Below are 14,397 nucleotides of genomic sequence, written 5' to 3' on the forward strand. Positions count from 1 at the left end.
AAGATACCAAATTCATTACCTATTTTTTCTACTTCCTGTGGCTACTCAGTCATGGTTTGTCCTGTCCTCTATCACTGTTTTTAATCATCTGTTCCTGTTCCTGTCCCTGTCACATCATACTTGGGACCCAAATCTTCTTTCTTAACATCTTAGACTCTCTTGTAGTCTTTCTTGTCTGTAATTCTCAGGCAGATGGTTATTTCTGCTTAAAGACCTGGAGTGTTTGCCGGGCATGGTAGTGCACACTTCTAATCACAGTACTTGGGAGGCTGAGATAAGAGATTGTGCTACTTAGTGAGGCCCTTTGCAACTCAGTGAGACCTGGTTTCAAAATAAAGAATAAAAAATAGGGCTGGGGTGTGGTTCAGAGGTAGATGCCCCTGGGTTCAATCCTCACTAACACACACACACACACACACACACACACACACACACACACACATGCACAAAAGCCTGGAGTACTATTTTAACTGATTTGTAGGAAATCACATGAGTGGGTTAAAAGGCAATTATAAAATACATGTACTTTATAATTTACTCCACATATATTTATTAGTTTATATTTTTATATTATCATATTGGGGATTGTTGGCTTATACCTCTGAGATACATCCCCCAGTCCTTTTCATGTTTTAATTTTTAATTTTTTTTTGCGGTAGTAGGGATAGAACTCAGTGGCATTCTACTTCTGAGCTACATTCCTAGCCATATATTTTATTCTTTTTTTTTTTTTTTAATTTGGTGGTACTGGGGTTCCTGAAAATCCTTCTACTTCTGGGATACACTCCCAGACCTACTTTTTTTAAAATATTTTTATTTGGAAACAGGGTCTCCTAAACCAGCGCGGCTGGCTTTGAACCTGCGCAATCCTCCTGTCTCCGCCTTCCAAGAACGGGTATTACAAGTGTGCGCCACCACGCCCCGCCTTTTATTCTTTATTTTAAAACAAGGTTTTACTAAATTGCATAAGGCCTCACTAAATTGCTGAGGCTGGCTGCAAACCTGCGATCCTCCTGTCTCAGCCTCCCAAGTATTGGGATTCCAAGTGTGCACCACAACACCGGGCTTTATTGTTTTTTATTTTGAAAGACCATCTCACTAGGTTGCTGAGATTCTCACTAAATTGCTGAGGCTGCTCCCGATCTTGCGTTCCGCCTGCCTCAGGCTCCCAAGTCCTGGGATTACAGGCATGCTTAACCATACCTGCGTACTTATTAGTTTTTAACTTACCCATTCATTCAACCAGCAATTCTTGAATGTGTAGCAAATATTAGACTCTTACAGAGAAAGAAAGTAATATCAGATTTGGTCCTTTTGGTCAAGATGCTCTTGGGGAAAATGGAGGACCTAAGACTCAGTTATTAGAATTATGATCCTAAGTATAAAATAGTCCTGCAATTAGAGAGGTCCAGTCTAAAGTTAATGAAAGAAAACAGTTGGATCAAACAGAAATCACAAAGGAAGAGACAGCATTCATGGTAGACCCTGAGAAAACATATTTCAGACTTGTGGAAATGGAATGGAATTGTGAGCACCCTATGGGTGCTGGGAAGTGCCGTGTAGACCAGCATCCCAGGCTCTGGGGCAGGCAGCATCTTTGGGTTCACATCTTTGTGCTTCTGCTCTGGGGTGCTCTTGGTGGGCTGCAGTGCTGCTCTTTGTCTTTGTAACACCCTTCACCCTACCAAACCCTGCTTGTTCAGTTCCTGGGATTTTCTAGGACCCTTCCCCCTCCACTCACTTTTTGCCATGCCTTTGGCCTTTTCCATATTCTAAAATGTATGGTTTGATTTGGCCTAGGATGCCTCTATGTCCGTGTGCCAATCATCTTCCCAAAGAGATTGTAGCCTACGAGGCCAGGGGTGCATTCTTGCTAATCATCTCACATGAGACAGCCTCGCTGAGCTCATGGCAGGCTCTTGATAAACCCTAGATGCTTTGTTAGGTCTTTAGTTAGGAGTGAGTAAAACTGCACAGAAAATGTAGTTCAAAATGTTAAATGACTCAGATTAATCTCAAGTTATTTTCTATAGGAAAAGGTAAACATCAGTTTAAAAAAGGGCACCCCCACCAGACATGCTGATACATGCTGTCTCTGTTAAAGGTATTTGTTCAGTCTAAAGCTTTCATGTTGGATGGGTATCGTGGTATGTATTTGGCTTTGAATATCTTTTTTTTTTTTTTTTTTTTTTTTGGTGGTACTGGGGGTGAAACCCAGAGGCTTTCTACCTCCGGGCTATACTCCCAGACCTATTTTATATTTTATTTGGAAACAGGGTCTCACTAAGTTGCTGAGAGCCTCATTAAATTGCTGAGGCTGGCTTCAAACCTGTGTGATCCTCCTGTCTCAGCCTCCCAAGTGCGGGGATTATAAGCGTGCGCCACCACGCCCAGCTTGAATCTCTATTTTAAGGAAATTCTAGGGGAAAAAACCCTTATGTGCTTCAATTTTTTTTTTTTTTTTTTTTTTTTTTTTTTTTTTTTTTTTTTTTTTGGTGTGTGTGGCACTAGGAGTGGAACCCAGGGGCATTCTACTTCCAAGCTACACTCCATCCCTATTTTTTAATTCTTTATTTTGTTTTGAAACAGGGTCTCAATGAGTTGCAAGGGGCCTCACTAACTAGCTGAGGCTGGCCATGAACAGCGATTCTCCTGTTTCAGCCTCACAAACTTGCTTCAATTTTAAAACAACATTTTAAAGGTTATGTTGAAATTTATTCATATCTCATTAACTATATAGATTGGGATAGGTGCTTTTTAACCACAATTATTTTTGCAAATATAAAGTTTATTTCATTTTTTCCCTTTGAAATTTGATTTTACTTATTAATGCAGATGTGATGATTTGAGTTTAGAATGGCTCCAAATATCAAATGATAGTCTGGGCAGCCACATCGCAGGGACATGGTTGCTGGCGAGGGGCTGCTGGGGATGTGACTGGGGGCAGTGTCCCCACCATGCCCTAAGGACCTGTAGCTCTGGTTCCTGTTGGCAGCTGGCATAAATGGTGTGTGTGTGTGTGTGTGTGTGTGTGTGTGTGTGTGTATATATATATATATATATATATATATATATATATATATATATTCTGAAATCTCCAGACACATTAACAAATCTTTCCTCTAAATAGTGGCTTTCGGGTATTTTGGATTATAACAGTCAGAATGCTAAGTATCACCAGATTATAAATCATAATCTAAAACTGCTGGGTCATTTAAACAAATTTTATTTTTGAAATCTGCCTATTAGGTTGCCATGGGAGAATTAAACTCCACTTGTTAAAAGAATAACTTAAGGGAAAACTGTCAAAGCAAATAAGAAAGCAGCTCAACCAATTATTTTAGGGTCAGTTACTAGGGATTGAACCCAGGGACATTCTACCTTTTAAAAACACCCCTGCCCCTTTTTTGTTTTGTTTTGAAACAGAGTCTACTGTTTCTACTATCATATTAATGCATTATGATTTATTCTACTTGCTTTGGGTTTTATTTCTTGTTTTTTATTAATCTCTTAAGATTAATATTTAGATAATTTTAACCTTTCTTCTTTTTTAATATGTAACCTCTAAGAATGGCTTTAGCTGTTATGTTTTACAAATTTTATTATGTTTTCATGGTCATTTAAATTTTTAAATTTTAATTTCATTTTAATTTTTAATTTTTAATTTAATTAATTTATTTATTTATTGGGGTGGTACTGGAGATTGAACCCAGGGGAATTCTACCTCTGAGTTCCACTCCCAGCCCTATTTTTTGTTCTTTATTTTGAAACAGGGTCTCACTAAGTTGCAGAGGGCCCCACTAAGTACTTGAGGCTGGCTGAGAACCACAATCCTCCTTTCTCAGCCTCCCAAGTACAGAGATTACAAGTGTGTGCCACCATGTCTGGCTTAATTTTAACTTTTAAAAATATTTAAAATTTTCATTGTGATATCTTCTTTGATCTACAGGTTGTGTAGAGGTATTATTAGTTTTCAAATATATTTAAGTTTTTTTGAATCGTTGATTCATAGATTCATGCTACTATGGCAAGAGAACATATTTTAAATGGTTTCAGACCTTCAAATTGCTTGAGCTCTGTTTTGTGACTCAGAATATTACCAGTTTTGATCAATGTTTCAAAGGTACTTATAAGGGATATGAATTCTCAGAGGCTGGTATGATTTTCATATATGAACTTGAAATTATGTTTATAGAAATTATTGCTAAAAACAGAAATCAGAAAGGAATGTGAGGTAATAAAAGAAAGATAACAAAGAGTTTGCCAGAGAAACTGGAGGAAGTGAAAGAGGAAGATGGAGAAGGAGATTGGCCAAGCTGAGACAGCTGGTCATAGACTCTTCAGACAAGTTGCATTCTGAAGTGACCACTCTGTTTCTGATCGTTTATATGCCATGTCTTTCTGTGTCTGTCACTTCTTGTTACTTTAATCAACCTGTCTGAAAAGTTTCTCGTCAGCTCAGTCCCTGGATACAACCCATCAACCTTTCTTTAGACTCTGTTGGTCTGTAGCGCGAAGGCCTGCATGGTCTGCAAGGCTTGTGTGCATTCCAGCTGGAACTGAGACCAAGGTTTCCCCATTTCTGCTTCTCCACCTCTGACCCTCTTTCAGGCCTTTCTTGGTGTTCCTGGCTGTCTGCCTGACAACCAGATTTGCCTCATTCTGACAAGACAGAGTGGCTCACCTAGCCTCAGAACAACATCATAGGTGCCAACCAAAGTAGACCAGATACACCATCCAAAATACCCTTCAAAATTTATTCCAAACCCAAGACAAAGCCAGGTGCTGTTCCAAAAATATATCGCTGTACTTTGTCTTGAGTGTCATTTCCTACTTGGCAAGCCAGGCCAGGAGAAATTGGAACGGAGATTTCCTCTTAACATCTCTCATATTCTCTCTTTTCAGATTATCTATCATCTATGTATCTATCTAATCTATATCTATCATCTATATCTTATTAGGATCATCACTAATATAACAGAGTTGCCTCAGATTTTACATTTATTTTTAGCATATTGGAAATTAGTGAATGTTCAAATTTTGTCTCCAATCTTCTCAAAATTGTTTCAGCCAAACTGTTCTCTTCAAATAAACAAATATTTTTGTTTAAATAAATAAATGAATGAATATTTCTACTTTCATATTGTCATATAGAACTTTCCAATGTGTGCTTTATTGTTCTTTTTTTGGTGGGGGGTGGTGGTACTGGAGTTCCTGGAAGCCCTTCTATCTCAGGGCTACACTCCCAGACCAATTTTATTTATTTATTTATTTATTTATTTATTTATTTATTTATTGGTGGTACTAGGGGTGGAACCCAGAGGCTTTCTACCTCCGAGCTATACTCCCAGACCTTTTTTATATTTTATTTGGAAACAGGGTCTCGCTAAGTTGCTGAAAGCCTCACTAAGTAGCTGAGGCTGGCTTCGAACCCATACGATCCTCCTGTCTCAGCTTCCCAAACGCGGGGATTACAGTCGTGCTCCACCACGCCCGGCTGACCTATTTTATTTTTGGAAACAGGGTCTCTTAAGCCAGCGAGGGTGGCTCCGAACCAGCGCGATCCTCCTGTCTCCGCCTCCCAAGTGCGGGGATTACAAGCATGCTTTATTGTTCTTAATAAAATCTTTTGGGGTCCTTTCAAATCCTGACACCTCTGTTCACCAGTGCACTGCTTGATACCTTTTGTAAATTAGTTACTAGCATAGTACTTTTTATCTTTTATGATGTACTATGATTACCCAAAACCTTAATCTAACTAGTACTAAAACCATATGATATAAAGATATCTTGCCTCCAGAGATAGATTTGAAACTCCCCAGGAGAAAGAACAACATCCTCTCTTTATATACCTGTGTTGGTGCCATGTTTATATTTTATATTTAAAAATGTCCCTCTTGTATTTTCTCCTTTAATTTTCAAAGACCAAAATAAGACAGATAAGTGCTCTTACTTCAATTTTAAAACTTTGGGGGCTGGGGATGTCACTTAGTGGTATAGTTCTTGTTTCACATGTGTAAGGCCCTGTGTTCCATCTCTAGCTGTACAGAGAAGAAGAAAAAGGAGGAGGAGGAGGAGGAGGGGGAGGAGGAGAGAGGAGGGAGGAAGGAGAGAATGATGAAATTGAATTGTATGGAGATTAAATAATTTTTTCAATGTTGTATTCTTACTAAAGATTCTCCCAAGGCTCTGACACTTCTACTGAAGCTCACTATTTTCTACTTTTTATAAACCTCTTCAACCTCTACCAGTTTTTCTCACATATTAAAGGCTCAACAACAACAAAATAAATAGATGTATGCCTTTTTTCCTCTACTCATTTATATGTGTATTTAGAAATAGACCTGGTTGACATTTACTTTAGAGTAAAAGAAAAATTTCTTTGGGATTATGGAATATACATACAAGTACAGCCTTATTCAACACAATCATCTTCCTAACCTAGCTGTCTTGGAGATGCTGTGAGATATTTTGAATTTTGAATAAATTTATTTATTATTAATTCATTTATTTATTTTTGATAAGGTGAGACAAGATTTTAGAGCAATTAGCTTTTACGGTTTCTGGAAGCTTTTGAAAATGTTCAACTATCTCCATATTACCTTTCAGATACGTCAGCAGAGAATACAAAGTATTATCATCACCATCAATTTGCTTTTCTAACAAAAAGTGTACCTTTTTCTGAAAAAGAGAAGAGAAAAATTTTAATGATAGGTTCTTGAATGTTAATCAGCATTAGTATAAATTAGCTTTTGTGCTACAACAGCCTACTTGGTGCCAGGAACAATTCAAAAGCCTTGCAATACAAAAAAGTGAGGTCTTAACACAAGGTAGTCTAGACAGGAATTGTGTGATGATACAGTCAAATCATTGTGAAATTTAAAAATAAAATAAGTGATGCCAAATTATTTTTAATGACTTCTTTTTGATGCCAGATCCTGCTCCTTAAGCTTTTATTTCCATTTTTTCTGATATATTATCTGTTTCAGATTTTTTTTTTTTCAAGTAAATCCCCTGGCCATGGGCAGTGATTTGAAACACAAGTGTCGGAGCTACAATTATACTTGCACCCGAATCCAGTTTGGCCATCGTCTTGGGCTCTGCCATTGCCCGTTCCTCAGTCCACCTGTGTTGGGGAACGCTGGCCACAGCCCTGCCAGGTCCGGGGCCAGTTGCTGCATACTTGGTAGGCTTGGAGCGCTGCTACGAGGCGGGACTGTGTCCTAGCAATGTAGTGACTTACCTCTTAAGTTATCTCATTATTCTCTAACCCTAAATTGGAAGAAAGCTCATAATTTCCTTCCAATATACTTTCCTGCCACAATCCAGTCTCTCTTTTAATTATATGCGGGGAAAGAGGCTTTCACTGTGGTAGTAGATTTCTTTTCCTTACTATTTAGTCTTTGAAATTAGAATACATTCTTTATGAGTATATATGCGTATATGCATGCACACACATGCACATATAAATTAAAACTTCATCTGTTGCTTCCTTTAATCTCTATATTTTAAAAAATATGCATTTTTTTCTGTTAGCTTAGGACCAGTTCCAACTTCCAATCCCCAATTTAGATTACATGCTCTGAAACTAACTCCAAACATTTACTGAGTTTGAAGGTCACAGCGCCATTGATTGATTTCTAGTTACAATATATGTTGTCCTAACATGAGTTGTGCTTTTTTGCTATAACGTTGGGCTGAGTCCAAAAATGCGAGGATCAAAGCCTCTGGACTTGCTGCTTTCATGTTTGGCATATAAAGGGGCTGGCAGTCACCAATGTGGTCTTGGCTGGGCCCTCCTTGTTTTCATTCTCTGATGTGAAACAGTTGGGAATCACAGACCCTCCAACAGCTAGAGTGGACTCAATAAAAATTGGCTTAATAATCTGCCAAGCATTTGGAAGTGCCAGTCTCCACAGTTTTTCAACAGTTATTGGCCATGACATGTTTCTTTCTTTCTTTTTTTTAAGGAAAGAATTTTCTGTGCAATTAGTTTTGAGATCAACATTTGAAATAGGTACACTATTCATCATGGTAAGCCTGCTCTATCATCTTTGATCTCATTTTATTATTTTGTGGTTCATTTTCTCTTATAGAATGGTTGATTTTATCCATTAAATTGTCTGTTTCTCTTAAAAATTAAACATGATACATCAATAATGCAGATTGCTCAAAAATTTATAGCTAAAGTCCACTAATGTAAAAAGTTATCTTGAAGTTTCTAATCACTGTGATGTAAGGTGATCTATTTTAAATAATTGAAACTTGATTCCACTATAAACAATATCGAACATAATTATAAAGCACCATCTTCATTGGGAATGTCTGTTTTCATCAAAGTGAGAAATATTACAGAAATTTTTCCATTAAACTCCAGAGAAATGTTATTCTTTATATCAAATATTAATACCATGAATACTACTTTAAAAAGTAGAATTATTAGATAAGGCTTATGAATATTTTCACTGTTTATAAATGTTCTTGAGTTTGGATATAGTTTTTATATTTACCACCATTTTAACTTTCTCCACACCTTGTTTTTCACCAAAAATAGTTACCATATATTTTCTGTGAATTGTTAAGATCTTCCAAGAGAAAGCTATATTAGCGTAAGTTTAAATAGTATCGGACGTGAAGGTAGGCACCAAATTTAGAAAAGCATATTAATATTTTTGCAGAGTATTAATTTGAATTTGAACTTTTACTTTATCTACTGTGATTATACCAAAGAAAACAAAAACTACCTTAAAAATTGGAAAGAAAGAAAATTAGCTTTGTTTACTAATGATAAATTTGTTTATCTAGAAAGTCAAACTAAAATGCTTAACAAACAATAAATGTATTTGGTAAATATGCTATAATCAGTTGCCATCATATATAAAGAACAATGGTAAGTTAAGAGCAAGATGAACATGTCTTTTTACAGTAGGAAATGAAGGTGAAGTATAGAAGAATGAATTAACAAGAAAAGCACAGGTCTATAAAAGGAAAGTTATAAAATGCTACTAAGGAAACAAAGTAAAATTTAAAACCGCTCACCTAATGTATTTCAATAGGAAGATACAATTGCTTAAAGATTTTTTCCTTAATTAATCAATTTAATATTAAATATTTTAAAAGAGGTTTTTTTGAGGCAGAACGCTATTTCTAAATTTCATGTGGAAAAATAAACAAGCAAGTAGAGCAAGAACAATTCTCAAAAATGAAAGTAATATGGCGGGAGCAAGTCCAACATCAAACCACATTACAATGCTACAGTAATTAAAACAGTGTGGTGCTGGCTCATGACTAGACAGAAAGGTCATAAATAGACAGATGTGTATATATGTATATATATATATATATATATATATATATATATATATATGCAGTCATTTAGGATAGATATGTATGCAGTCATTTAGGGTATAGTAGGGGTGGCATTGCAAATAAAATGAAAAGATTTATTTAATAAATTTGTTGGAACAACTATGTACACATCTGGTAGGAAATGAAGTTGAATCCCTACCTTACATGCTACACCACAATGAGCCCCAAAATGGATCAAACCTTCAAATCCATCGGAAAATGTTTTTGTAATCTGATTGGGGTGGGGCCTTTGAGAGTCAGATGTGAATCTAGAAACCATTTTTTTAAAACAAAGATAAACTGAACTGCATAACCATCAAATAATTCTGTGTGTATTAAAAAAACAAGGAAGGCAAAAGTTAGAAAATCTGCAAATGTTATAAGAATAAATAGATAATTTTCATAATATTTTAATGTTTTCTTTGAATAACTAGGTAAATTGAATCTACTAAAATCTTAGCAAAGAATGCCAAACTTGTAGGAAAGGTAACCTAAATGGCTCTAAAGCTAATGAAAATATTTTCAATCTTATTATAATAAAAAAATATCAGCCAGGAGTGGTGGCGCATGCTTGTAATCCCAGCATTTAGGAAGCTGAGACAGAGGTTCATGGTTTGTGGACAGCCTCAGCTACTTAGTGAGGTTCCCCTGCAACTTATTGAGTCCCCGTTTCAAAATAAAGAATAAAAAATAGGGCTGGGGGTATAGCTCAGAGGTAGAATGCCCCTGGGTTCCATCCCCAATACTGCAAAAAAATTAATTAAAAATATGTCAGAATATAATTTTTTTCTTCTTTTTTTTGGTGGTATTGGGACTCCTGGAAATCCTTCTACCTCCAGGCTACACTCCCAGACCTATTTTTTTAAATTTTTTATTTTGGAAACAGGGTCTCCTAAATCAGCGAAGCTGGCTTCGAACCTGCGTGATCCTCCTGTCTCCGCCTCCCAAACATGGGGATTACAAGTGTGCGCCACCACGCCCAGCTAGAATATAACTTTTTATCTTTCAATTTAGAAAACAATCTAGAAGTTGATGCATTACATTAATAAGGGTGTGGAGAAACCAAATTTTCATGAATTGATGTCAATAAATTACACTTTCTACAACAAGTAATTTGGCAACTTTTTGGATGTATACCTCCTTTAACCAAGCAGTTCAACTTATGGAATTCCTTGTGTGGACAAATAGAATGATACGTAGCTGGGTATATATTGCAAAGTTGTCTTTAATGGGAGCTTTAAAAAAAAATTGGACTTGCCAACATTCTGGAGGCTGAGACAGGAGGATCGTGGTTCCTGGACAGCCTCAGCTACTTAGTGAGGCCCTTTGCAACTCAGTGAGACCCTGTTTCAAAACAAAGAATAAAAAATGAGCTGGGGAATAGCTCGGAGGTAGAATGCCCCTGGGTGCTATCTCCAGCACCGCAAAAAAAAAAAAAAAAAATAGACTTGAGCCAGGCATGGTGGCACACGCTTGTAATCCCAGCATTTGGGAGGCTGAGACTGGAGGATTGCAGTTCATGGACAGCCTCAGCTACTTAGAAAAGGCCCTTCCCAACTCAGTGAGACTTGTTTCAAAAAAAAAAAAAAAAAACCTAAGATATAGGCCTGGGGTTAAGTTCAAAGGTACATTGTCCCTGGGTTCCATCCCCAGTACTGCCAAAAAAAAAAAAAAATTGGACTTGAAAGGGAGCTTAGAAATAAATTATATTATGCTCATAAAATAGAATATTATGTTACTGATAAGAAGATAAAACATGATTTTAAAATTTTATTTTCTAACATAAAAGCAGTCTGGTGCTACTTCAGTGACACCATTTACACCAGCAAGAACATAGCTTTTTGTCTCTCATTCATTCTTTCCATGTATTCCATCACTTTCTTTTTGCAAGACGGCTGTTTCGTCTCCAAAATCGTATTGATATTTCAGGTAGAGGTAAATGGAACTGTACATTTCGCATTGTTCCAAATAACATTTCTTAAAACCTCAACAACCAAATTCTGCTTCCCTCTCATTGGCTTTAACTGTGTTGATCAACCAACCACCCAAATGACAAGTTAAATTACTATTTTATTTTACCTAGACTCACTTATATCCTGAACAGAAAAGACTTTCATTACACATAATAGAAAATCATTGGAGAGGAGGAGGATAGGTATGTGGGGTGTGTGTGTGTGTGTGTGTGTGTGTGTGTGTGTGTGTTTATATATATGTATATACAGAGTCCCTATATAAGGAGTATGAAGCTAGTGGTCCTAATTCTCTCTTAGTAGAAAAATCATGAATTGTGAGAATAAAAAAGGTGCATTTTATTGTATATAGTTTTTAAATTTTATGCCTCAGACATATATTACTTATTAAAATGTTTTCATTAAAATTGTATTTTTAAAAAAACTTTTCAAGAAAATTCTTCAGAATTTTTAATTCTCATAGTTTCTTGATAAAGTGCTCTAGTATTAATAGGGTAAGTTCTACCATACAATTTGCAGCATTATAAAAACACATTGACTTGAATGAACAGAAGAGTTTGGGTCAATACTTAGGTTTGGCATTTATGGGATATATGGATTAAGACGAATTACTTCTAATTTCTCTAAACTTGTTTCCTGTTTCCTCTTATACACCTTGGGGATGTTTACTGATACAGAATTAAACTAGATAATGTGTGTAGTGAATTTAACAGAGTACCAGGCACAGAGCATGATCTTTCCACTTCTATTATTGTCACAGTAACTATTTTTCTGATAACATTAATATAAGGCCATTCTCATTCTCTCTCTCTCTCTCTCTCTCTCTCTCTCTCTCTCTCTCTCTGTCTCTGTCTCTGTCTGTCTCTCTCTCTGTCTCTGTCTCTGTCTCTCTCTGTCTCTATCTGTCTCTATCTCTCTCTGTCTCTCTGTAATAATACAAACATTGGCTGTTCAGGATAAGGCAGCAGGGAGGCTGCAATGAAGAACAATAGTCTGTATTATGTCTTAACCACTGTTGTCTGGGAGCATCATAGTTTTATAAGCATCATATAAGTATTAAGCAGTTAAGTTATTAGGCTCCGCGCTGTCAAGTATGTATCCCTTAGACTGAATACTATTCGTGTTCGGTTCCGGGCACTGCAAATGAACAGTCTTTCAATATGTTTTTTTTTCCAGATTGAAGGAAATTGGAATTTTTGACTCAGCTATAAATGTGTATCGTCCAGATTTCATTGATGATTTGTTGCAGATGTGACTTTCCAAAGAACCAAAATGATCAAATCGGTAGCAATGAAGTAAGAGATATATTTGAAAAGTGAACCTATCAGAAGTCAAAGAAAGTGCAACAGGTCTATACCTAAACATTCACAATCCAATTTCTAAATGACATTATTGGTCCTACTCAGAAGCAAAATGTTATAACTGGGGGAAAAAAGCTATGCTAAATGCCCCTTTTAGATTGTTGATGACTTTATAAATAAGACTAAAGCCAACATGCTTTCTTTTAATGCCTGTTTTCAAAAATAATTAAGTATTTTTCTATTTTCCATGAAGATGCTTGTGTGTACAAGGTGAGATGAAATCATTAAGGTGAGTAGGTGCAGATCGAAGCTCAGACACTTTTCCAAACTATCGGCTTCCTACTAAACCCATCCAATTTATTTCTTAGAAAGAAGGTAACAAAATATCCCATTCCCTGATTCTTGGGGATTGTCTTCTAATAGTGGAATCATTTTAAGTTATACTGCAAAAACCAGTAGTCTGTTATAGCATGTGGTAGTTTAACACTTAACATGGTTTGTCATGAACAGAGTGAACACAGCCAACTATTTTGGAATATCATTGCTTTCTTTTTATTTCATTTTGTGTGTTTATGGCACTGGGGATTGAACCAGGGGAATTCTATCTCAACTATATCCCAACCCTATTTTATTTTTATTTTAGAACAAGGACTCCCTAGGATGATTAGTCACATGATTGGGTGAGGCTGTCCTCGAACCTGCAATCCTCCTGTCACTCAGACTCCCAAGTACTGGAATTACAAGTGTAAGCCACCAAACCCAGCTACTGCTTTTTTTTTTATAATATATATATATATATATATATATATATATATATATATATATATATATTGAACTTGAAGAGTGTGTCACACTGATTGAATGGTGTCTATATGTGAAGTTTCAGTAATCTTTGTAAATCAACAATATATTCAAAATTCCCGCTTTCTTTGGAAGTTGAACATAACATTTCCAACACACAGGCAAGGCAACTAAATAAAGGAAAGAGATATGATTCATTCCAAGGCTCTTGAAATGCTAGAGCAACAGCCTTAAAAAGTCACCAAGTTGTTAGTTGGTTGTTCAGAAAGGTTGTCTTTAACCCTTGGCCAGAAAATGCAAGTCTTGCAGTTTTCCAAACCATTAACTATATCAGTCATATAGACACAGAGCAGAAGACTGAAGCCAAAAGAAGCTGAATGCGTTCTTTGTGCTCCCTCATCCTGTGTCCTTCACCAGACTGGCTGGGTCTTATACATCTCAGCCCTTAAGATGCTCACAGACTTCCCTTTCCTTCCTCCTAAAGCTGCTGAGGAGGGTCCTGAGGAGGGAGGGAAGTGCAGCAATTTGAATGTGGCACCAGTCCCAAAGAAGGAAACAGACAAATAATAACCACTGTGAGCCTTGTATGTTTGAATACTAATAGTCCTGCTCCTAGAGTAAACATTTTGGCATTCACTAAAGAATCTTTTATTGGGTTAAAAATTAGGGCTGGAAGCATTTCTTTTCTCCCTTCTCTGAAGCATCAGCAAATTCTCACATATTATATTTGCACATGTAATCTTTAAAATGTGGAGAGGTAGTTCTTCAAGGGAACATATGCAGGAGAGAGGAAGGGGGCTGGGGAGAGAGAAGGAAAGAAAACAATGTTAGGTTACACAACCCGGGGATCCTTAAAGACAGCTTAGAGACATGGAAACCATATGTGAACTTTTAGCTAATAAAATAAAAATGCCAAAATGTGGTGGCTAAAGCTATTGCACCCAAAATGTAATTGGACATATGCTCATTTACTTGCT

The sequence above is a fragment of the Muscardinus avellanarius genome, assembly GCF_963383645.1.
Source record: "Muscardinus avellanarius genome assembly, chromosome: 5".
Lineage (NCBI taxonomy): Eukaryota > Metazoa > Chordata > Mammalia > Rodentia > Gliridae > Muscardinus > Muscardinus avellanarius.